Below are 25,443 nucleotides of genomic sequence, written 5' to 3'. Positions count from 1 at the left end.
ACACCGGTATTCACGATCTAGTATTCAAATCCGAGTAAAAATAACTGAATTTACTAGGACTTGTACGCTGGAACTCACGACTTCTAAATCAGCTGATTTGCGATGACGTGTTGATCACTAGAACAACCGGTGGGTATCAGTTAATACAATTATTTATTTTTATTGTTTTATTATGAAGACCCAATTAAAAAAGAAAACAATTTTTGTTTTCTTCCTTACATAGATTTTTCTCAGTTTTAACAATTTTGTTTATGCCTAAATTTTAATTTATGTTATCAATCAATATAAACTATATTAATTAGATTCTTTCTGGTAATGTCTACATATCGGATATAGATTTAAAAAATGTAAAACTTCAAAAATAATTTTTAAATTAAAAAAAAAAATTATGGAATTTTTTTGATTTGCAATGTACACGAAATCTATGTTAATGGGTAAATATTTCTGAAAAAAACAAACATCGGACATGTTATAAGTGTTTATTATAATTATTGCTAAAAAAATGAATGAAAAAAAGAATATTGTAAATGAATAAGAAAAAAATATATATATAATAATAGTAATAATAATTGTATTAAATTATTTACATTTTTATAACACGCATAAGAATAATATTTTTTTTTTAGTTCAATTCACAAACTATCTATCTGCTGTCTAGAGTATTTATCGTTATAAAACTCCATATCAAGAAACTAAGGTTTATAAAAATCTTCTTTTTTTCAAGTGATCCGTAGTTTGAATGTATTTTCCATTTTATAAAAATTCCACTGAATTATTTTTAATTATTTCTTTACAGATAATTGAGGATGTAGGAAATATAATGAATCTTAGAGATTGGTTTGGAATCGAAAGGAATTTAGAAGTGTATTAAATCACTAAAACAACTGATGGTAAGAAATATTTTTCGCATACAGCAACTAAAATCAGCAAGAAGTCCTACACAGTTATTTTCTTGTAGTTTTCAGGTCCTCGTTTCAAATTAGTTTTCAGTAAAAATTCAAAACATTTTACTGTGTTTAGCAACATAAGTTAAATAAAACAACTTTTTACATTATTTGTTATGTCCTGTAGAAATACATAAACGTACAATCATAGAGCTTATATAATTCTCCTTCAATTTCACTACAACAAACAAAATAAAAACAGTAATAAATAAATTTAGTAGGTAATCCACAAAAAATAAGATATTCCTAAGTAGTGTAATTAATATTCAAATAAGTTAAACTAAATTTCGTACTTTTAATTTATAGTAAAAATTCGTAATTTATATCATGCAATTTTCATAAATTGTCCGCTGACCTTTCCAATCTGTATTTAATCATTACAACGAGGGTAAGTCAATTATTAACCACAGTGTAGTTATAAATTTTATTGCAATACAAATAGGAAACTTACATGTACATAATTTTTCAACATAATCCCCTTGCATTTCAATGCACTTTGTCCATCGTTGCATAAGCTTCTTGATGCCCTCATAAAAGAAGGTTTTCGGTTGAGCTGGGAGCCAGAATGCACCGCTTCTTTCACTGCTTCGTCCGAGGTAAATCGACGGCCCCTCAATGCCTCTTTGAGTGGACTAAACAAGTGGTAGTCAGAAGGGGCAAGATCAGGACTACACGGAGGACGAGCCAGTACTTCAAAGTTAAGTTTCTGGTGCGTTTCAGCAGTGTAGGCAGCAGTATGCGGACGGGCATTGTCGTGCAACAACACACCTTTCGACAGCAGTCCCCGGCGTTTGCTTCGAATTGCAGGCTTCAGTTTGGCAGTAAGCATCTCACTGTAACGTGCACTGTTTATTGTCGTGTTTTCCTCATAATGTTCCAGTACTGTGCCTTGTGAGTCTCAAAAAACCGTAAGCATCAGTTTTCCTGCGGATGGTTGGGTCTAGAACTTTTTTTTGCAGAGCGAATTTGGATGTTTCCATTTCATATTCTGCCGTTTACTCTCCGGCTCGTAATGATGGATCCGTGTTTCGTCACCGGTGATGATTCTGTCTAAGAAGATGTCCCGTTCGTTACCATAGTGGTCCAAATGTTTTTGGTAGATGTCCAAGCGCGTCTGTTTATGCAACTGTGTGAGTTGTTTTGGGACCTATCTTGCACAGACTTCATGAAACCCAATTATGTTGTGGATGATTTCGTAGGCGAACCGTGACTAATTTTCAGACGATGTGCCACTTCATCAATAGTTACTTGTCCGTCTAAGAAAACCATGTCACGTGCACGCAGAATGTTTTCCTCATTTGTGGCGGTAAACGGTTGTCCGGCTCCTTCGTCGTACGTAACATTTTTGCGACCATTTTTGAATTTTTTAATCCATTCGTAGCCACTCCGTTGTGGCAACACACTGTTCCCGTACTGTACCGAAAGTCTTCGATGAATTTCGGCCCCTGATACACCTTCCGATCACAAAAAACGGATCACTGAACGTTGCTCTTCTTTGGCGCAAACAAAAAGCGGATCAGCGATGGTTAATGGCAGGGCAGCGATAATGGAACTAACCTAGCAGCATCAAACCTTCACAGACATAACAACAATTAAACCACGCATGCGTCATCTACACAACACAACAGTACTACCAACATAAACAAAAGTATAACTAAATTGCCGATAGCAATTGACTTACCCTCGTATAATGATTAAAAAATATTCATTTTATAAGCTGTACTAGACGCTTATAATGTTGACAATGAATCTGAAGCTTCATAACTAGTTTCATAATAATAATAATTTTTTCTATAATGATGACTTCTCCTTATAGCTTTCCTACCTCCAAGAAGAAACTTACACTAACCAGTGAAGCGGAATGACCTAATAATTATCAAAGTACGATAGAACAATCATGAAAAATCTTAATGTATTGTAATAACAACAAAAAAGCTAACAACAAAGATGTAATACTTTCCTGGCATTGGTTATTTATTCGTATAATTGTAATTAAAAATAATGAAACATGAAAAAAATTTAAAAAATCGATATAATTTTTGTTTTTTCTGCTCTTCTACTCCCAAAAGCAACTTCCCAGAAAGTTTTTTGATTTGTCTCCGTTTACTATGTTAACTGGAAGAAACTAAAAAAAAATCCCATTGAAATATGGTACAACTAATAAAAACTTATCTAAGATTTCTTTTTTGGGATTGAGACTAAATTACGATAAAATTTTATAATATCATAATTAAAAGCTTTAAATAAACCAAAAAAAAAGTGTTTTAAAAAATTTCAAAAATCTATATTTGTAAACCTTAATTAGATCCCGTAACCCCAATATTACCTCCAAAGTATTTTTTTTTTCGGTTGGGAGGAAGGTCATAGGCATTACTACTATGCCTAAGAGTACAAAAAAAAAATCAGTTAAAAATATGCAATAAATAAAAAGATAAGTTTTCGATAATGGGGCAAGAAGAAGTATTTGGGAGGCAACATTTTTTTAAAAATGGTAAGACTAGCATGAACGCATGTTCTGAGCTTAATATAAAGTAGGTTTATGTTTGTAAAATTTTGAAAAAATTACCCTAAAAAATTATCTATCCTGCTTCTTGAAGATACTGACCCCAAACTTTTACCAACAAATTGCCTCATGTACACGAATCTCAGTAACAAATTTCATCAAAATCGGATTATCGAGTCAAAAATTATTAAATTTCTAACAAGCCAACACATGTACATATGTACGTACAAATATTACCTCCTTACTTTTGTTGAGGGGGGGGGGTTGCTTGGTCACCAAACGTCGAAAACTGAAAAAACCTAAACCGTATTTTTTGAGTGATTATTTAACTTTCCTTTTTGTAGCATAGTCCTAGAGATATGATGTCAAGAAAGTAAAATTTATGATAACTTATTTTGCTCTTTTTATCCCTATGAAGCTATGCAGTTTTAAATCAAGACTGACCTAATTTTCTAAAAAAAAAGAAATTTAAAAAGTTCTCTTGTATTGTAATAAAAAAATAATATTTTTCTTTCTTTTTCCCCAGTGTTTTCCCTGGTGTTATTTGATCATGGTTTTCCATTTAAAAATCTACTACGATTATAATGGTAAGTGCAACTATACGGTAAAGGAAAAATAAATTAGGTGTTCCTTTACGACTGATGTAAGTTTTTTTTTATAACAAAACGTAATTAAATACAAGAAAATAGGCGAGCCGTAAGGCCGCCGCGAAAATGTTACTTACTTGTATTTCACTATATATGATCTTTTTAATGTTTCTGTCAACTGTAACTAAATAACGTTCATGAATTTAGCGTACTAACACCAAAAACTTTACAATGAAAAGTTTCAAAAAATTGAATATTTTTAGCTGTTTCACAAGTTGTGATTTTTACCACGGCTGTAACCCGTGTTTTCCTTTTTTATCCCCAAAACACAAATATCATTTTAACTAAATCGTTCGTATTTTTTTTTTGTCTTCAGTCATTTGACTGGTTTGATGCAACTCTCCAAGATTCCCTATCTAGTGCTAGTCGTTTCATTTCAGTATACCCCCTACGTTCTACATCCCTAACAATTTGTTTTACATATTCCAAACGTTGCCTGCCTGCACAATTTTTTTCTTCCGCGTGTCCCTCCAATATTAAAGCGACTATTCCAGGATGCCGTAATATGTAGCCTATAAGTCTGTCTCTTCTTTTGACTATATTATTCCAGATCCTTCCTTCTTCATCGATTTGCCACAACACCTCTTCATTTGTCATTTTATTCACCCATCTTATTTTTAAGATTCTCCTATAGCACCGCATTTCAAAAGCGTCTAATATTTTCTTCTCAGGTACTCCGATCGTCCAAGTTGCACTTCCATATACGCTCCAAACATATACTTTCAAAAATCTTACCCTGATATTTAAATTAATTTTTTATGTAAACCAATTATATTTTTGACTGAAGGCTTGTTTCGCATGTGCTATTCGGCACTTTATATCGCTGCTGCTTCGTCCATCTTTAGTAATTCTACTTCCCAAATAACAAAATTCTTCTACCCTCACAATCTTTTCTCTTCCTATTTTTACATTCAGTGGTCCATCTTCCTTATTTCCACATTTCATTACTTTCGTTTTGTTCTTGTTTATTTTCATGCAGTAGTTCTGGTATAGGACATCATCCATGCCGTTCATTGTTTCTTCTAAATCTTTTTTACTCTCAGTTAGAATTACTATATCATCAGCAAATCGTATAATCTTTATCTTTTCACCTTGTACTGTTACTCCGGATGTAAATTGTTCTTTACATCATTAACTGCTAGTTCTATGTAAAGATTAAAAAGTAGCGGGGATAGGGAACATCCTTGTCGGCTCCCTTTTTTATTACGGCTTCTTTCTTATGTTCTTCAATTATTACTGTTGCTGTTTGGTTCCTGTAAATGTTAGCAACCGTTATTCTATCTCTGTATTTCAACCCAAATTTTTTTAAATGCTGAACATTTTATTCCAGTCTACGTTATCGAATGCCTTTTCTAGGTCTATAAATGCCAAGTATGTTGGTTTGCTTTTCTTTACTCTTCCTTCTACTATTAATCTGAGCGCTAAAATTGCTTTTCTTGTCCCTATACTTTTCCTGAAACCAAATTGATCTTCTACCACTTCTTCCACTCTTCTCTGAATTCTTTTATACAGAATTCTGGTTAAGATTTTTAATGCATGACTTGGGTTAAGCTAATTGTTCTGTATTCTTCACATTTATCTGTTCCTGCTTTCTTTGGTATATTATGAACGCATTTGAAAGCTGAATTAAATTTTTTTTAACAGAACGTAATCGATTTTTTTTTTGCGCAGGTAAGAAGAAAAATTTCAAAGTTTTTATTAAAAAAAAATATTGATAATGATTATTTTTAATCGTTTTTTTTTTATTTCGAAAAAAAATATTATATGATTTTTTTTTTTGAGATGTGCGGCATCGACTGCTATGATTATTTAGCCCGTAATGAAAATTCGTAGCGCATGAAAAATGTCATGTCTGACCGGGATTCGAATTAGGACATTGAAAATTTTTCAATAAAACAAAGATAATTCAAGCTGTCTTATTTTACTCTTAAAACAAACAATTTTTAATGACAGTTTTATTTAAAAATGTTTTATTTTCCAAAAAAAACTTTTCTATTTAGTTCTCTTAATATATTAACAGTATTATTTAGAGAATAAATGCTTAAAAAAGTCTGACAGCAATAAAATAAAAAAAATTCTGAGATCATTTACTTGGAGTATTATAATAATTAAGGATAATAATCTTATTTTAAGCTTACCTCTATAAAAGCTCCAGGATTTGATGAAATGTTTTTTTTCTTTACTTTTTTAAAAAAACACAAACTACCGATTATGGAACTTTTTGTGTAGTATTTTTGCGTTTTTCCAATCGAAACTTCTTCACATCGTCTTCTACTGAATATTCAAGAGTTAAACCTAAACTCGCTGAAAAATTTAAATTTTCAGAAGAAGTAGATATTTCACTAGTCCATGGGCGTACAAACGCTTCGTCCAAATCTTCATAGGGGTTATAAGTGCTTGTTGGAGGTCGTGTCGTTGTCGACAATAACATTCTTTCCACTCTTTCAATATTTCGCATTATCTCATATCTATCAATCTGTATTGAATTTATTAATTGTTTTTATCAAGTAGTGCTTAAATTAATTAATTTTTTTATGCTATTAACATTTTTTTAGATTATAATAACAAATATATAGATTATTACACATAAAAATAAAGCTGTAATATAATATTCGAGACATATTTTCATCACCGAGTTAGTTTTGATGATTTAATAATTTGCTTCATAAGATTAAAAAAGTTCATGTTGTGTTATTTTCCACTGCAATCAGTTTCTATTAATTTATGTAAACCTTGTCATAGAAAACCGTGTAGCAAATATAAATATAAATTTCACCATGCATAAATAATATCTCAGTAGTTTAGGCTGAATCATTCATTCATTCTTTATACGCATAATAATATACTAAAAGCTATCACTTGTCTGGTACCTTGGCATACCGATAATAACTAATACATAAAAACAAAAACAAAGATAAAACAATGAGTCTTTGTTATTAATGTTGAATAACGATAACATTATTCGTAATGCTTGCCACCATTATTAGGTTTAGTGAAAGAAAGTATTTCATTCTTTGTTGGTCCGTTACTCTGTACAGTACGATACAATTTTATTGTTAATTTTGATGCCAGTTTTATTCAGTGTTATTTTGATTAATTTTAATTTATTCTGTATGTTTGTGCCGATCGGATTTTAACAATGAGTAGTTCTGCCTTGAAAAAACTGGTAAAACTGCTAAGTAGCTCCGAGAAAAAAGTAAAATACAACGTATATAAACTTGAAACAAAATAACTCTGAAACTGCAGTCAGAAACATTACTCGGAAACCAAGTAGTGCTATAGGCGTTAGCGAAAGAACAATTTTTAATGCAATAAAGAAACAAAAGACATGTTAACACGTTTCATTTTAACCCTAAAGAGACTCGAAAGCGTGTGAGAACGATCGAAATGTTGGACGATTTTACTAAAAAAGAAAAACCCAAGCTGGAAAATATAAACGATTTATAGTAACGTACATAGGAGGTGAAAATCGGTTTTTGAACGGGGGTTTATGGGTATTTGAATTCACATTTTCCCCAGTTATCACGAAAGATGAAATGAATGTTGACAATTTTATGTAGAGGTTTAAACAAATTTTTGAAATTATTGCTGAAGGATCCCTCATAGTAATGGGTAATGCGCTGTGCCAATGCCTGAAAATTGAAAAAAATTCATACGCTTCGACCAGAAAATCGGAGATTGCCGAATGGTTAAAATCAAAGATAATCGCGCCACTGAAGACGTACTATAATTAGAAATTTTAAAGATGGTAAAATCAGTTACACAAAAATATATTCATTATAAAGTAGATGAAATCGTAAAATCAAAGAATTGTGTCGTGTTGTGTATTCCTTCATACCACTGCACTTTTAGCCAGAGAGATTCTGATTTGGGCATAAGTCAAAGTAATTAATTTGGGCAACATGTAATTAAGGAAGACAAAAATATGGGAAGCAGACAGTTTTTGCTTAAATATTATTGAAGATATTGCGATAAATTTGAGAAACGATGACAGTAGTTCAAGAGACGGCAGGTTTTTGAGCATTGATAAAATAGATTGACTTAACAAATACCTTTTCCTGCTTTACTTGATGAAATTTTAAAATAGTGGTAACATTCTTTCAATTTTTTATTTAATTTTAAGGTAAATATATCATTTTATCACAATTTTGTAATTTTTGTATTACAAGATATTTTTACTTCATTTTTATGTTAAAAATAAAGAAGGGGTTTTCTCGAATAGATTGCGCTAAATTAAATTATAAATAACATACCGTTGATTTGGTTTGCTACACGGTTTCGTGAGACAATGTTTAACTTTACCTCATCACAAAACCAAAAATGTTTTTCTAAAATACTATTGAACTGGTAAACTAAAGAAAAATATTCTTTTTCACCTTAACTTAACTTTTTTCCGAGTGAAAGGGAAAAAACATTCAAATATATTGTTATTATTAATTTCATAAATATCTAGTTTTTCAGTGTTCTCAAGACTACCCGACAAACAGTTGTCTATTACCAGATATTTTTTTTTTTTAGGTTGCAGCAATGGTTTATAGGAATCATTTTTAGAAATATATGTAAAAAAAAGGGAAGAACTAATACGTTTAACTAAATAAGAAAACATTTTTAATAATGAAAACATTTTTGTTATGCTTTGGATAACTGATATTTGTAAATAAAATACATTTCGAGTTATATTTAGTAAGAAAAAGATAATTATCAGCTAGCAGCGCCTTCTCAAATCTACCGGGTTGGACTAGCGGTGAACGCGTCTTCCCAAATCAGCTGATTTGGAAGTCGAGGGTTCCAGCATTTAAGTCCTAGTAAAGTCAGTCAGTTATTTTTATACGAATTTGAATATTAGATCGTGGATACCGGTGTTCTTTAGTGGTTGGGTTCAATTAACCACACATCTCAGGAATGGTCAAACTGAGACTGTAGAAGACTACACTTCATTTACACTCATACATATCACCCTTATTCATCCTCTAAAGTATTATCTGAAAGGTAATTACCGAAGGCTAAACAAGAAAAAGAAAGCAGCGCTTTCTCTTAAAAGCAGCAGTACTCAGCAAGCGAGTCGCAGAAATGTAATCTGTGTTATTAGAGTACTTGATCCTTAATTTATTTATTTAACGTGTTATTTTTTAAAACTTTACATCAATTTTAAAAATAAAAATTTCAAACTTGAATTGAAATTTTGTAAGAATGATCATAACTAAAAAAATAATTTATCAGAAAATGTCTTAAATCGATGGAAAAAAACGAAAAAAGAGAGTTAACTTATATCCAATAAGTCAATCTTTAGAATTTTTTTTTTTCATTTTTAAAACCCGAAATAAATTCTAGTTTAAAAATAATCGAAAAGAATATTATTTTTAAGTTTACTCAAGATAAATTTTAGTAATGAAAAGTACTTACTACATTTATAAGATTTAATGATATACCGTAGATAAGCTGATATTATTTAATTAAACCGCTTTTTAAGGTTTAAAAGCTTATTTTATCAGGATATAGTAATTTAATAAATTCCTGGAAGCTAAAATTACAAGAATCAATGTAAAAAACGCTTTCCTTCTGTATCTTGGGAACCCGCTAATCAAAGTGAATAGTTTGGAATTGTTTATGATATTGATTAATGTATGAGCTGCTTCATGAAATATAGTGATTTTCAGGACATTAATTGTTTCGGGTATAGTTTTATAAAAATTATATTTCTGTATCCTACAAAATAAAAACTCCTATAGAAAAACTCCTATATCTAAAGACCTGTACTGCTATTTACCTCCTATTGAAAGATTTGGAAAGTCCATTAAGAAAAAAATGTTATATGAAATAGCGTTTTCTGAAAACTTAATTGAAAAAAAAGTTTATGTATTAAATGTTTCTATCGTAATATTGAAATACACAACCCATAATTATATTTAAAAAATACAATACTTTAAAAATTCTTGTACAAATTGTAACTTCAAAGGTAGTAATTTATTATCTTCAAGGACTTGTAAATTTAAACTATTGTTATGTTTAATGGACAGCTTTCCGAACCGTTTAAAAGAATTTACAAAAAATGACTACTATACATTTAATGTTAATTTCTCATTGATTAAAAGAGATTTGATCCCCTTAATACAGAGTGTTCAAAAAGTGATGCAACCTTACGGAAGAATGCTTCCTTTTTTATGCATGTTTAATTGAGAAAAATCGAGAAAAAATGGGTTACAAAACGCATCAGAGAATATTTGTAGTTTTCCAATATATTAGATGTGCCAGTTATGCTCAGATCCAGAATTCCTTCACAGAAAACTACGGTGTGGATGCACCAAACAAGTTTTCCTCCAGCAAGTGCTATAGGACAAGTTCCAAGAGACAGAGAATGTGGCAGATGCAGCCAAAGGTGGCCCACCGAAAGTGCTGACACCAGAAAAGTTGATCGACCTGCAAGCTGCATATTCTGTTAGTCCGAAGAAGTCTATACGACGGCTATCTAGCCAGTCTGGTCTCTCTCTTTCGGTAATACCCACACGACATTACGCAAGTGTTTAAAGATGCATCCGTACAAAATTCTTGTTGTTCACAAGTATTTACCTGCACACACTGGAAAACGTCGGTGATTCATGTCATCTGTAACACCAGATGGGGAAGAACTCGATGATTGATTTTGGTCTGATGAAACACGGTTCTACCTTGATGGTTAGGTTAATGCACAAAATTCACTCATTCACGGAAAATCCACATCAGCTGTACAGACAAAAAGTGAGTGTTTGGTGTGAAATATCACGTAACCGAATTTTCATGACATTCTTTCACGGCACAGTGATCAGTGAGCATTACATATAGATAGTGCAGCAATTTGTAAACATTATATTTGCAGATCGGCTAGAGTACATGTGGTTTCACCCGGACAATGCTACGGCTCATGCAGCCATCAACACTATAACTTTCTTGATCAATATTTTCATGGATAAGTGATTTCGAAAGGGTTGTGGCCTCCTCGTCCTGATTTATCCTCTTCTAACCTTTTCTTGTGAAGATACCTAAGGATGCTGCTTACAAAACTCATTTTTACACCATTCCGGAATTGCAGAGCGAAATTTAACCATGTGTCGCTGCAATTCCTCAAAAAAAGTTATAACATGTGTTTAAGAGCATGCAATGTGGTATACAATTATGTGACATAATGCCACTTTCAACTACTGTTGTAACTTATTCATTTTCCTATAGGTTGCGTCACTTTTTGAACACTCTGTAGATATTTTTTTATATAGTACGCAGCTGATTTATATTTCGTATTCTGAATGAAATGTTTAGTAAAAATAAAATTCACACCTTGTCTAAAATGACTTACTTCATCACTACTGGTGGTCCCAGAGGTTAAAAAAAAGAAAAACGTTTAAGTTAAGTGTAGCCAAAAATATGTTTATGTAATTTAATAGGCATACTAGGAAGTCATGTGTCCGCATCAAATTTTTTATTTTAACCTTCCATGCTAGAAAACGCTATGCTGTCTACAACTATTTTAGAGCATTTTTACAATTTCTAAATTTCGGTTTGATACTTAGTTTTCTTTTCTACTAAAAAACTCTATTGGTTCGAATAATAGTTTACTTTTGACGCATATTTTTGTTTAATCAATATTTTATAATTTCATTACTTAATTAAAAGTAAATTTTCCAAAGTTTAATGATCCTCTATCCGAAAAGTTAGAGTTTTCTTTTGTTTCCTACTTTTTTCTCATTTTATTTTCTTTACTTTTTATACTTTCAAATTGAATTCCTCCCACAAGGGTAATAAATCCATACCCTAATTATTTTAGATCATAATAAAGATTATAAAAACGGATAATATAATCTTATTAACTATTTTAAATTGCGCTTTTTACTCTCTTCTGAGTTTATTTAAATTACCTTACCCAATATGGGTTATCAAACACCTTGAAATTCATTAGGAGTAATATATTTTTTATTATAAAAAATGTACCCTTATTCTGATAATCAACTAAATTAAATTTAACACAATCATTAAAAACCAGTACACAAAATTCATCACACCATTGTCCAGTTAAAAGAAATATATTTAATTGTTTTATTCAATAAAAAATGGACTAATCCGCTTGATTTATTTTTTATTTTAAGAACTGGGTTCTGAAAGAAAAAATCTTGAAGCATAAAACTATTCTACATAAATTTTTTAAGTATCATTTTTATTAAGTTTGTGATATTTAAAATTTTACGAAGCTAATTAAACTTAATTCCTTAGAGGTGAGACTATAAAATTTATCCAATCATATAATAATAGAATACATACAATAAAATATAAAAGGATAATAAAATTTTATGTTTAATTTACTTTAGGTAATAACAAGCTTCTAATTAGAATTTTTAATTAATAATTATTGTAAAATATCACGTGTCAATTAATGTATATTATTTTGAGTTAAAATACCAATACGAGAAAATTTCAGTATATGTTTAACCATTTTTTTATTATGATTTTAACTCCATTTAGAATACAAATTATCGAAATAATATTTTTTTTATAAATCTTCTATTTTGTATATATTGTAGTTTAAATATTTATAAAACGTTTTCCTGCCCAGAACGTTGGTACACAACATTTTTTTTTAAATTATTAAAAAAAACTTTTTTAAGTTACAATCTACTAAATTTCCACTTTTTGGTAAAGTGTGAAAAAAGAAACATTCTTCTTGTCCAATCGATCAACTATTTTGTTGATCATAAGTGATGATTTATGAAACAGCCCCTCCCAATAATCGAGTTTTAACGTCCTCCAATTTGTATAATGAATTAAAAGAAATGGTAAATGATATGTATTAATAAATGATGAAAGAGAAGAATTCAATTAAAAAGTAAACCATTAATATATTTAGACCTATTTAGCTGCCAATAAAAATATTTATAAAAAAAATAGTTGTCTCAAACTAAGGTGTTGGAATCATTAAAATGTGGTTGGAATAACTTAGTGGTGAAGTTACTCTGTAAATTATATTTGTATGGGTGGGTGGCCTGCCGGGTGACTCGACGTGCCTCAAATGACCTTTGTTTTCGGTGTTGGGGTGTGGGGCATTGGACCAAGTTTTTTCTTGGTCCAGACCGAAGTAGTCATTATTTTGCCTGCGGTATGGCCGGCCACGTGAGGAGGGGCTGCACACAGGAATCTCGCTGTCTGCCATGTAGATCGCGTAGACATGCACCCGGAGGTCGAGGATGTAAGGTGGCCCCACCTGCACCAGCACCATGAATACGTACACAGCTGTGGTATTTGCAAGGAACAGCCTCATCCGGGACGGGTGGGAGGCTCCGGCGTCTCATCTTCGATAATCAAGTAGGGACTCTCTTGCAGTGCCGTTGGGGGAAAAGTAAGACCGTAGTCCCGGTGGGAGATCCCTTTGGGGTTCCTCGTTAGAGGCGAGGCGTTAAGACCGGAGTCTCTGTGAGGGAAACCTTTTGAGATCCCCTCATTTGAGACCGAGCAAGGGAGACCGAGTCCCGGCTGTCTGGGTGGGGCCTTGTGCCCTTCCGAGGTGCTAGTTTGAGGCGATGGCGCCCCTTGGAGTTGAGCTTTTGCTTAGTCGCGAATCCGGCTCCAGGGGGCAGGAAAATCGACGGAAGAAAAAAAAATTATACTTGTGTGACATTGCAGTGTTATGAAGACAACGTATTATTATTAAATAGTCATTGCTATGGTAAATGATCTACGGCAGCGTTTCTCAACCTGGGTTTCGCGGTGACATGAAAGGGGAGTCAAAAAATTAGCGTAAAACTTTACACGGAAACAATAGTGAAATCATTTCATGAGATAAAATATCATTTATAATAAACATTTTACTTGCTTTTATAAGTACACATGCAAAAAAATAAATTAATTAATTAATGAGATGGTTGCGTTTGTTTTTCATTTAAATATTTCTCCATACGAGAATCTATGTTAAAAAAACACAAAAGCAAATCGTTTTCAACCGATAAAAGACGATTCCTATATTTAATATTTACCGCAACCATAGACGAAAAACTCTTTTCACAAGTAAGACGTGGCGAAAAGGATTAATAGTTTCAATGTTTCTGTGACCAAATTTCCATATCCACTTCGACAAGCAAGCCAAAACTTATCTGAACTCTTCACATGTGAACTGTAGTTGTAATCTTATTGGGAGATGGTCAGTCTATTGGGTCCGTTTTATTGGGAGATATTTCTATGAGCCGGTCGTGAATCTCAACCGGTAATATAGCAGCTGCAACAACGTTTTTACTACATTTATTCACTACCCATCTTTTTTAGAAATCATTATTATCTTCCGCGGAATACTCCTCTAACTGAATTTTTAGTTCACGCATATACATCTTCATGCTATCCAAACAGTGGTGAATATCAGAATCGTCTTCACCCGAATATTTATCTCTATAATCGGTAGTACGTGAAACATATCAAAATTTTTGCTTTGAAGGCGAATAATCCCGATATTAAGTTTCTTAATGAAGGCGAGAACTTTGTCATTAATAAAATGTTTTTATTACGTCCGTGTAAATTCACATTCGTCGTATAAATGTGAAAATACATCAGCTAAGTAGGCCACTAGCAACATATATACTCATGATTTTGTAAAAACATTTAGAATGGCGTTTGTTTCATTCTGGGTAAATTTTATTAATTCATCTCGTAATTCCAATACTTTCCCCGAGACAACCATATGACTTCCGTATGGAAAAGAAGAGATCTTTTCTTTTTGCCCATTTCATCGCATAGTTTAGCAAACAGCCGTAGCTGAAGAGTTTTAACTAAGTTTTCATTGTCACTCTCATGCACAACAGGCTGTTTGGAATATACGTCATTCATTAATCGTCTGCAAGGCACTCACGGAATTTGAGCAGACAAGTACGTGTTGGAATGTCGAGTTGATTGTATTTAAGGGCTTATTAATAGCATACAGCTCCGCAATGAAAACACTGGCAGCGCTGGAAAGGCCAAATATGCATGCTCTATTGCCAACCACAAAAGCACATCCAAACATTGTGTTTAGAGCCGTCAATATGAACAATATCATCTGGATTCAAGATATTTGTAATATTATAGAATTTTTCTTGTAAGATAATCGGATTCCTGTATTTTTTATGACATTGACAAAGATTAAGCAATAATTTACGAAACAAGGCTGCCAAGGAGGGTAATAATGTTGAATAACAGTAAGGTCTGGAGATAATTGTATAATTTACAGCTGAGAAAAGGCGCTGAGTATCAGAACGGAGCAGTAGAGCTTGGATGTTTCTGATTTCGATTATGATACAGGTTGGAGAACGCTGCGTTAAAGATAGAACAAAGTTTAGGATAAGGTCTAGAAGTTATCTGAAAAAAATGATTCAGCAAAAGAGAAAGGATGCATTTGAAAGAGGAAATAATTTTAAAGGATTAGTAGAATTAAGAAAGAAAAGTAAAAATTTATAGAAAACCTTTGAAAATGAAAATTATGTTAAAAATTGATGTCCACAGGAAGTATAAAAATAAATATATAGAATGACAAAGACAGAAGTTATACAAATATTTAAATAAAAAAGGTTATTATAGATATAAAGAGGTATCTAATAGAAAAATTAAATTAAACTTTAGGAAAAATTGAGGTAATAGACGAAAATCATACATGAAAGGGTTGTTTGAGGGATAAATTATCTGACGAAAAAACTATATGGGAAGAAAAAGTAATAATTTAGTGGAAAATGTACATATAGATTTGAATCTGACAAATTCAAAATAAATATGAAGTATTTTTTGATTTTGATTTTCGAGATTGATAGAAGCCAAATACCTGTATTATTATAAAGTCTAGGAGAAAAATGACTAAAAACTTTTACTTTATAATTTGAGAAACTTATGATACTGAAGTACCAGTAAATTTATTTATAAAATCATTATATTTACCATATTAAAGAAAGGAGGAATAGATAAACATGAGAATTACTGTTCTATAAATTTAATATAGCTTACTTATAATTTAGCTAAGACATAAAACACTAAAAGCAATTTTAGTTTTATAAATTTATAATAAGGTTAAACCCAAAGCTACATTTTATAAAGCTTGTAAAAGCATTTCATAATGTTGAATAGTATACAATTTCAAAGGTTTTAAGAAAAATAGAATTAAAATACTGTTAAAGAATCAAGTTCTTATAAAAAAAATAAAGAAACAAACAAAAAGGAGTGAAGACATTGTAGCCTGTAACATTTACGCTTTACTTGTATAAAATAGTAATGAAAGAACTGTTTTTTTTTTCTTTTAACCTCCGGGACCACCGTTAGGTATTACTTGTAAAGATGAGATGAATGACAAGTAGCGTGTGAAAATGCCGTGCATGATCGGGATTCGAACCCGGGACCTCCGGATGAAAATTCGAGGTGCTACTACTCGCGCCACGGAGGCCGGAAATGAAAGTACTAGTACAAAAATTAGACAAAAAAATAAAAATATCAGGAACAAAAAAATTAATTCACTGATGGTATTGTTATTTGGATGAAGTCCTACGCAAGAACTACCGCATGAAAATAAACAAGAACAAAACGAAAGTAATGAATTGTAGTAGAAATAACGAAGATGGACCACTGAATGTGAAAATAGGAAGAGAAAAGATTATGGAGGTAGACGAATTCTGTTATTTGGGAAGTAGAATTACTAAAGATGGACGAAGCAGGAGCGATATAAAATGCCGAATAGCACAGGCGAAACGAGCCTTCACTCAGAAATATAATTTGTTTACATCAAAAATTAATTTAAACGTCACTAAAATATATTTGAAGGTATATGTTTGGAGCGTAGCTTTATATGGAAATGGAACTTGCACGATCGGAGTACCTGAGAAGAAAATAGAAGCTTTTGAAATGTGGTGCTACAGAAGAATGTTAAAAATCAGATGGGTGGATAAAGTGACTAATGAAGAGGTGTTATGGCAAATTGATGAAGAAAGAAGCAATTGGAAAAATATAGTTAAAAGAAGAGACAGACTTATGACCACATATTAAGGAATCCTGTAATTAATATTTAGAATATGTAAAACAAATTGTTAGGGATGTAGGATGCAGGAGGTATACCGAAATGAAACGACTAGCACTAGACAGGGAATCTTGGAGAGCAGCATCAAACCAGTCAAATTACTGAAGACAAAAATAAAATTTTTATTTATACTTAAAAGTAAATGGAAATCAGTTAAATGTATGGGTACATTTTTACGGGAAATGTTTAATTCCGTAAATAAGAGTAAAAGAAAAATAATGAAATTGATTGGGCGCACACTGAAGTATCGATATCAGTGTCCGGACGCGATGTTTATATAGTAAGTAAATAAATATTAAAAATTCAGTTAAATACTAAAACCCAATAACATAAAAACGCTGGATAAATGGAAAAATCCTATGAGGTATGTTAAAAACCCAAATAAATCTACAATGAAATATTTCATTAATACTCTAACATTAAATTTACAATCTGCTATTCGCCAAATGGCATAAGTAGCAGACACATACTACAGGTAAAAATCAACTATTTGAATATAAATGAACGAGCCTAAGAAAGCGTAAAGCATTGTCTAACATCGTCTCATTGTTTTCCAACATATTTGAGATATTATTTCCAAGATATTTTTTTTTGCATCTCCTAGTTTAAACATCCGATTCAATGCAGCATAAAAGACAAAATCTACCAGGATATGGCGTACAATTAGTTACCTATCGTAGCCAGTACAAACGGGTGCATCGGTCATGAGATATCCATGAGTGAGCCTAGTATGCCCTATTCGCAAACGGCAATTTACAACCTCCTATCGATGGTTATTCCCCTATGAGAAGCTCCACGGTGATACAATATTCTTAACAGGGCAAAGTTTATTGTTTGTAAACACTCCTTTCACTTTGCCACTCATCACGGATCACGCTCTTTAGAAAACAGACAAGATTATCAGAAAACACGATTAGTGAAAAAAGGCTGAAAACAAACCTCTTTTGCCGCATTATAAGCACACTCGGTGTCTGAAATTCCACTATGGCTGGGGATCCAGCAGAAACTCACAGTTGTGTTACGCTGAGTAATTTCAGAGATAACAGCCATTAACCCATCGGGTTGGTCTAATGGTGAACGCGTCTTCCCAAATCACCTGATTTGGAAGTCGAGAGTTCCAGCGTCTAAGTCCTAGTAAAGGCAATTACTTTTATATGGATTTGAATACTAGATCGTGGATACCGGTGTTCTTTGGTGGTTGGGTTTCAATTAACCACGCGTCTCAAGAATGGTCGAACTGAGACTGTACAAGATTACATTTCATTTACACTCATACATATCACCCTCATTCATCCTCTGAAGTAATACCTGAACGGCAATTCCCGAAGGCTAAACAAGAAAAAAGAGATAGTCTGTATATCATAGACGACAGGGTGCCTAGAGCATATTGGTTTGCTTGGTATTTCTCCCGCCATCACCCCATTCGGTCGCTCTAAAGCATAACACCGAATTTCTGTGCCACAAACGGTTACTGAACCACGAAACAGTTTAGCGACCAGTGTCCTAAATTAATCCTAGAGCTTACCTAAAAGCGTGAGCGAACTAAGCACGGTGCCATACATCACCGGTTTACGTGTCCGAACCGCTACTTGTCATATATTTACTAAAATGGGTAGGCACAACTCGTCAACTACTAAAAATATATATGACATCCAAAAATTAAAATTTACTTCGTCTAGACAGCAATTCGCTGCCACACCTAGGTCGCTGAATGCCAGCAAGTACCTGTCCACCATATTAAGGCGCTTGTAACATTAATTGGCTGGTGGTCAGCCATATATCTGTAGGTTAGCTTCCGACAGCAGTGCGGTAGAAGTCTTTTCCTTAACTAAACTACAGATGTCGATTGAACATATCAACCGCATAAACGAACTCCCACACGGTCCGACAATACGGCTCTCGCCACATTGTCTCGCCGCTTGTGGGTGACCAATTTTCCCCTTGACTTCTAAATTCCAGGGTGGCCTGGTCTCTAGCCCTCTCCAAGAGGTCTAGAGCATAAGTCACTAAACCACTCATGGAAGTTGAACAAAATTTTGGAGTAATTATATGTAAGGCCTTAATAGAGTACAGCTCCGCAACGTAAACACCGACGATGCTGGGAAGGAATATAATATATATGCTGGCCAAATATATATTTTCTATTGCCAACCAAAAAAGCACAACCAACAGAATTAACGTTTTTAGAACCTTTAGTATAAACTACAGCAACAGAATTCACTCTATTCATATTATAGAATTTTTCTCGTAATATAACCTGATTTGTTTTCTTATGATACCGACAAAGACTGAAGCAGACAATTAACGATATAAAGCTCCCAAAGGTAGTAGTAACATGGAGCGACAATAAGAATTGGAGGTAACTGTATATTTAGAGTAAAGAAAAGGCACTGAGCTTCAATACCTGACGGAGCAGTAGATCTCGGTTGATCCTGATATCGATTAACATACTGATTGGAGAATACAGCATCAAAGAATTATTTGGTTGATTTTAATAATAGCTACGTACGAGCAGATTATTTACTTTCGTCTATTCCAAAGAGCTAGCTCACTACTGTCCACTTATTGACTTACCACGTGGCTTGAGCATCTACAGAGAGATGGATAAATGAACGTTGTACTGCTTCGAGCATCTTTAGAGCGATAGCCTTCTTTCTTTCTTTCTTTTTCCTGTTTAGCTTCCGGTAATTACCGTTCAGCTAATACTTCAATACTTCAGAGGATGAATGAGGATGATAAGTATGAGTGTAAATGAAGTGTAATCTTGTACAGTCTCAGTTCGACCATTCCTGAGATGTGTGGTTAATCGAAACCCAACCATCAAAGAATACCGGTATCCACGATCTAGTATTCAGATCCGTCTAAAAATAACTGACTTTACTAGGACTTGAACGCTGGAATTTTCGACTTCCAAATCAGCTGATTTCGGAAGACTCGTTTACCACTAGACCAACCCGTGGGTTTAGAGCGATAGCCGTGGATGAAAAGCCACGCAATCATAGTCTAAGCGAGAACTGATCAGAGCTCAGTAGAAGCGTAACATGCATACTATTATTGTATAAAATAGGAATGAAAAATTTTTTACGAAATCTGACAAAAAAATAAAAAATCAGTGACAAAAAAGAATTCACTAATGATATTGTTATTTTTGCTAAAACTGGAAATAAATGGAAATCAGTTAATGGTATGGATGCGTTGCTACGGGAAATATTCAATCCCGTAAATTAAACAAAAGTAACGAAATTGATTCAAAGGAATATAAGGAGGAACTGAATATTAGGTAGGAGAACATAATATATCAGCGGTTGCAGAATAAATTTACAAAGAATGGAGAATAAAAGAACACATTAAAAGCCCAGGAGAGTTTAAATTTCTAGATTATATCTAGAAAAGAATTGATAGAATCATAGATTTAGAAAATAATAACACAGCTTTAAAAAATATACATGGAATGTATAACGTTTTGATAACAAAATAAACAGAATAAAAAATAAAATAATAAAAATAATAGATGTTTCTGAAATGTGATGAAACAGAAGATGTTAAAACTGAAGCGAGATGATGGTGGAAATTGTAGTAGGGAAAGGTCTGACAAAACCATGTATATTTAAGACTCCCAGTTTTGCTGGATTTAATCCCAGAAGGAAGTGTTTATGGTATTAATACACCCAATTAAAGAGAAAATATAAAAATATGCAAAACAGATAATGAAACAGGTAGAATGTAAGAGAGGTAAAAATAAGAGATTGGCAAAGAATTCAGAGAAATGATAAAATGTGTCAAAACCAAAATAAATATATAACGAAATCATCTTAAATTTAAATTATATTATAAATTAACAATCGGTAAACACTTAAGAATAAAAGGAAAAAAGAAGAAAACCTAAAAATGTATTTTTAATTTTCTTTTATAGTAAACAAAGATTCATCTCATGAATCAATTATAAGGATTTACAAGAAATTTATTGATGGTGCTATTATACTCTTGTAGCAGAAAAAATTAGTGATTACCGTTTATTTCAATTACGAATAATATTATTAAACGATCAATATTACCACTTGCTCAAAGAAACCAGGGAGCCTAAACTGTTTCATCTATATTTGTTTAAAAAAAAAAAAACAAAAAACACACGGGGAAGACTTCAAAAAATTCAGGAAATCTAGGGTCTAAGCGTGGCAACGTGTAGGGCCAAGGAGATAGCCTCTATGCCTAGGGTGTTTTTGGACCGCCCACACGCAAAAGTGGGGGAGGAGGTCGGAGCTTCCCGATGATGATATAGAGGACTCTTGAGGTGTGAGAGGGTCGCGGACAGCATAGGATAGCTCCAGACGTCGTGCAACGCACGTCTGGAGCTTGTAGAAGGTGGCCGGGGAGGGGCGCATCGGCTGTCCAGAAGAGGAAGTCGGCATGTTCCTATGAGGTTGGAGGGTCCCCGTTGGGAAAGCCCCTTGAAGGGGTAAGTCAGGGAGGGCAGAGACTGCTGCAACGACACCCTGAGATGACTACGTTGCGCCTAACGGCGGAGACTGGTTGGTTACCTTGGGGTGTTTAAAAAAAAAAATAATAATAATAAAACTGTTACATCTATTGAATTGCTATTTCAGCTAATTTATTATTATTTTGTTTCGCGGTATAAACTGAAAAAAATTCATTTAAAACGATGCTTGAAAGGAAATATGCAGTCTCTGGACATGACCAAAAACGAGTACAAAGATTGAATGACGTTAGATAAACTGTAATGAAACTAACTGAAAATTACGTTTGTAAATCATTACTGTTAAATAATATGGCAGCACCAGAGAAGCGGGTAAATATGATAGATATATTTGTAAAAGAATTCTACCGGTAAGAACAAACAGAAATAATTACAAAATATTTCATCAATAACAGATACCTGAAGATTTTCATAAAAGTTACAAATACGAGAGGTTTTGTTAATGATTTTCTAATAAAAAACAAAGAAAGCAATCAATCGACTACGGACAAATTACGGAAAAAGAAAAAAAAATTAGTTGTAATACATTATCTTACAAAGTATTAATGTATTTGATATACATTGTATATCAAATATACTTGTAGATACGATACTCATATGTATATACTTGTAGATACGACAGATGAACATTAGTTTAAATTTTCCAACTTATTTTTTAAAAAAATTATGTGAAAAAATAATTACAGTATCACTATTTAATAAAATGCAGTGAAATCGATATACTACGCTAGGATTACATATAACAAATCAAACATGGGTTAAAAATTTACTTTTGCTTTTTAATTAGTTCGCGCCGCAATTGTTTCATTATAAAGTTCTAAATTTATGATGGTAATAAAATACATTAATTTATTTGATAGCAAGTCAACATGAATAAATACATAAAGTTTTATTTTATGTACTTTGTCTTTACTTATGAAAACTTATCTTGTATTTATAATATTTAACACATTATCATATACACATACATATATATACATAGTGATTCCCAATTGCACGGCAATCTCTAACCAAAAATAATAAAAAAGTTCATATAAACATACATCAAAAACCGGTTCGTTATTGAGTTTCGGGTCGCGAAACATTTTGCCCTGCTTTTTGCCTCCTTTTTGAAATTAAGCCGAACTAAAATTGTTGAGGTACAACTCAAGGGGTAAATTTGGAGCTTCCTTATTGTTTGTAATCAATGAAATTGTGTAAAAGCCGTTACAGATCTCTATCATATTTAGGTTTTAAAAAAACAACAAAATGTTTTGTCGGAAAATACACTTTCTTAGGTTTGGAATAAAAATAATTTTGTTAATTTATCATTAAAGAAATAAAAATTTCTAGTCAACTTTGAAGAGAATTTAATTTTGAGAAAATTGATGTATATAACGTCTGTTAAAATTAAACAAAAATCTGAGAAGTTCAACATTAATTAGAAACAAAAAAATCCCTTTCGGCACGCCAGAAGGCGGGAGTAGATTTCACCGGTAATAAGTAGGAGATAAAAGAGATTTCTACCTTAAAGTTAAGAAAAACTTCAAATTTACTCAATACGACAATGGTTGCATGTGAAAAAAGTTTCACATGTTAAGCGTACAAGCCCCATCTTCTTACAATTACAGCAACATTTTGATCATCCCTTGCCGTAAGGGTTGGACATATCAAAAATTGTTTTAGACAAAGGTTTTAGGTAATGTTTAGAAGACCACTTTAAACCGATTCGATACTATGTCTATTAAGGGAGGTATGATTTTTTTGTGTTCGAAACCCAATTTTTCCATCCACTGCGACAATGGTTGGTGATATCAAAAAACTTTACTTAAGTTTTAGGTCCTTTTCCAAAGAATAGTCGGAACTTTAAACGAATTCAATATTTTACTTAATAAGAAAGTTATAGCAAAATTTTGTTTTTCGAAAAAGTCGCCCCATTTCCACCCCCACGGTCCGATTTTTGCCGTTAACGAACTCGACCGAGATTTTAGGTCGTTATATTTTATGTAACAATTTGAAAGTGACTGGTGAAAAATTACGGTAGTTATCGTGTCCACAAGAAAGTGAAATATACATACATATATATAAACATTTGAACTGACGGTGATGTTGGGATCTGGGGTTGTGAAACTAGAAGATATGTCGAAATTTTCCGGAAGTCGATTCATGGCACTCATTACAATAGGAAGCTTTGTTATGAAATCTATCTAATACACAAACTGGATTGGAAAAGGGATACGATTTTAAACAGAACAATTTTTATAAATATTTGAACATAACGTAAATAAAAAACAAATAGAACAAAACTTATCATAACAGAAAAAAATTAATAAATAACAAACTGAAAAAAAAAAATTATATACTTTTTGGTATTTTTCTAAGAATTATTAAATATCAAAATGTTTAATTAATAGAGCTGCAAACATTTCTTCAAAGCAGTTGCTTCATGCGGCCGCAATTCTGTTCAATGCTTAGTTCCGCTCGGCGAACTCACGCTAGCGGGGGAACGTCTAATAGCATCATTATTATTCCTAATAGTAACTCCAGCTTCTATTATACGGTGTCTCAATTCTTCTTGTGTGCTGAAAGTGGAATAAACTAACGACTTCACTAGACCCCAAAAGAAAAAGTCCGCTGACGTGAGATCGGGATATCGAGGTGGCCAGTTTACTGGTCCGTTTCAACCACAAAGTTATTGTACATCAAACATAAAAAAACAGGATTTTTTTCCCCAATTTATTGGTTTCACCCCAGATTTCTCAAAAACTACTGCAGATACGGTTCTGGGACTATTTTATTCGATTTTCAGGTCAAAAACCATAAGAAATCATTATTTCTGTCCCTTAATTAAGTTCAAACAATTTCATTACGACCTCTTTTCATCCGGGTAGCTAAACTCCGAGCGAAACGTTACACTAGCCGTTAACTTACAAACGAAGCATTTTAGAACATATGTTTGTTTGAATTTTTTCCATTATTTTCACGAGTAGAATAGGTTTGAAAGTATAAATTTGTATATATATTTTTTTCAAACTATAATTGTTTATTTTTTAATTATGTAGACCTAATCTAAAAAATACAGAGATGACCAAAATTAAAGAAATATTGCCTTCGGTTATTGCTATCGTAAAGACGTATCACACTGTAATCACAATAAACGGCGCCGGCGGTTACTATAATTGTTCATTTAGACACAAAACAGTAAGTATTTAATTAATAATTTATTTTTAATTAAAATATTTGAGGCTAAAATATGTTTTTTTTTCTTGAACTGTTAAATTTTTGTTACTATAAATTTAATGAAAAAGATTGTCTCAAGAAGTGAATTTTATTTCTACGTGTATAATTAATTCATATTAATTTTACTGATAAACATTCCGAGCATGATCGTATATAAAATGTATTAATAATGTTAAACATGTTCTAGTATATAATTAATTATTTATATTTAAACATTTTACTTTAGATTAACATTCTTTTTGGTAATTTCTAGATAAAACTAACGTATACCTACTCTTATAATTAAAATTTAATTAACAATAAAAAAAAGAATTTGTGAAAATTATTACTATGAATATATTTAATAACTTTTATACATAAAAATTAAATTAATTTCTAAAATAAAATAAATAATTAAAAAAATAAAAATAAATTCTTTACCGACATATTCCTACTGGTCACTAAGGCTATAAATATTAAAAATATTAAAATCCCTAAATTTATTGAAATATTTAAAATCATATTTCATTACGTTATATAAAATTTTAAAAATATAGAGACAGATATAATAAAATAATGATTATCATTTATCAGTTAACACTGACTAATAAACAAAATTA

At 32.1% G+C, this 25,443-nt stretch overlaps 1 long non-coding RNA gene across 1 annotated transcript; it reads right to left on the bottom strand.

Annotated features, from left to right (window-relative positions):
• Positions 1–542: 542 nt before the first annotated feature.
• LOC142320213 (uncharacterized) lies at positions 543–25,443 on the bottom strand. The gene is made up of 3 exons (XR_012755314.1): positions 25,265–25,443; positions 6,233–6,570; positions 543–1,122 (listed from the first exon to the last, which is right to left on the bottom strand). It is a non-coding gene; the product is annotated as an uncharacterized LOC142320213 (long non-coding RNA).

This window comes from Lycorma delicatula, chromosome 2, assembly GCF_047948215.1.
Source record: "Lycorma delicatula isolate Av1 chromosome 2, ASM4794821v1, whole genome shotgun sequence".
NCBI classification, from domain to species: domain Eukaryota; kingdom Metazoa; phylum Arthropoda; class Insecta; order Hemiptera; family Fulgoridae; genus Lycorma; species Lycorma delicatula.
Note: the sequence above shows the minus strand (reverse complement) of the source record. Positions and strands in the feature narration are given on the sequence as shown.